The following is a 2,342-nucleotide window of genomic DNA, read 5'->3' on the forward strand; positions in this document are numbered from 1 at the left end:
TATAGAAGAGTTAGAACCCAGAGATGGAAGAGAGTGATAGACTAATGGAACAGACAAAATATAAATATACACATAGAACACATTGAATAGATGGAAGAGAGAGAGCTCAGAGAACTGATAGAATACATAGATGTATAGATTTGAATATATAGAGTAGAACACAGATCAGAATACAGAGATAAAAAAGATAGATGAGACATTAGAATAAATAGAAGAGATCAGATAGAACATCCAGATACAAGGGAGATGAATAGCTAGAACAAGTTAGAATAAACGAAGAGGTAGAGCACATTAAAAGGAAGCATAGATAGAACACAGAACAGATAGAATAGATGGAAAAGATAGAGGTCATAGAACATATAGATAGTAAAACTAGATAATGGAACACAGATGGAAAAAGTTCAGAGAAAAGATGGAATAGTTAACACACAGAGTAGAAAGAACCCATGAATCAGATAGAACACAGATACAAACATTAGATGAACAGTTATATGGAATAGATGGAAGAGGTAGAGCACATGGAACAGAAAGAGCAACATGCAATAGGAGCACATGGAATAGATAGATTAGATAGAAGAAAAAAGACAGGAGACAGACATAAATGTTAGAAAAGTTTGAATAGATGAAAGAGGTAGAGAACAGAACAGGTAGAATAAATGGTACAGGCAAAACACATAGAATAGATAAAAGATGTAGAATGGATAGACAAAACCCAGAGAATACAAAACATACAAAAGATATAACTAAATAGATATAAGAGGAAGAGCACATAGAAGAAAGAGAATAGATGGAAGAGATAAAGCTCATAGAATTGATAAATTAGACACAAAATAGAACATGTAGACTGGTTAAGACAGAGCAATCCTATAGAACATATAGATACTAAAAATAGAAAAATTGAATACAAAGGACACATAAAAGAGATAGAACACAGAGGTGGAAGAGAGAGCTCACAGAACAGATAGACAAGATGGGATAGACAGAATATACAGATGGATAGGTAGTACACACAGAACACATCAGAATTTACTGAAGAGAGCTCAGAAAACAGAACTCATAGATATATAGATTAGAACACATAGACTAGAACACAGATCATAATACCTAGATAAAAAGATAAATGAATAGAAGTTAGAATACAGAGAAGACATCAGATAGAACAACTAGATACTAAAGAGGTGAATAGAATTGAATGAAGAGTTAGTGCACATTAAAAAGGAAGGATAGATAGAATACAGAACAGATACAATAAATAGAACAGATAGAATAGATTCAAACGCAGAGCTCATAGAACATATGGATACTAAAGATAGATGATAGAACACAGATAGAAGAAAGCTCACAGAACAGATGTAATAGATAACACACAGAGTAGCAAGAACATAAATTGCAAAGGAACACAGATACAAAAGGTAAAAAAAACAGTTTTAGAGAGTAGACGGATGATGTAGAGCACATGGAACAGAGAAAGGACATAGAATAAATGGAATGTGTAGAATGGTTAGAACAGATCAGAGAGATCAGATAGAAATATAGATACTAAAGACAGATGATAGAATAGGAAGAACATATAGAAGAGATAGAAGAGAGAGATGGAAGGGAGAGATCTCACAGAGCAGATAGACTAGATCGAGCAGAAAGAATATGAAGATGGATAGATAGTACACATAGAACACATAGAATAGATGGAAGAGAGAGCTCAGAGTTCAGATAGATACTAAAGATATACGATAGAACACAGATGGAAAAGGGCTCACAGAACAGATGGAATAGATAGAACATAGAGTAGAAAGAACCCATTAATCACATAGAACAAAGATACAAAATGTAAACGAACCATTAAAGAGAATAGATGGAACATATAGAGCACATAGAACAGAGAGAGCACATAGAACATGTAGAATGTTTAGAACAGAGAGATCAGATAGAAACATAGATACTAAAGACAGATGTATAGAATAGGAAGAACCTAGAGAAGAGATAGAACACAGAGATGGAGGAGAGTGAGCTCACAGAAGAGATAACAATAGATTGAACACATGGAATAGATATAATATTTGTTACTGTTCCCTCTAAGTATACTTTTTCTAGCTGTCCTGATGATGATAACAATTCTTAAGAGTTACAAGTATCATCTTTTCTTATAGGAATACAAATCATTTAAACTTATTTGTTCCTTTTAAACAAATTTTTGATTTTTTGGTTTTCTTCCCCCTATTTTAATTACATTTTGGTGATTCTCTTGGTTTCCGTGTTTGGACATCAAAATTTCAATTTAAATCCCATCTTTTCTTTATAAATGCTTGGAAGTCTTCTGTTTTATGAAATTTCTATACTTTCCT

Source organism: Gracilinanus agilis, chromosome X (genome assembly GCF_016433145.1).
Source record: "Gracilinanus agilis isolate LMUSP501 chromosome X, AgileGrace, whole genome shotgun sequence".
Taxonomy (NCBI): Eukaryota; Metazoa; Chordata; class Mammalia; order Didelphimorphia; family Didelphidae; genus Gracilinanus; species Gracilinanus agilis.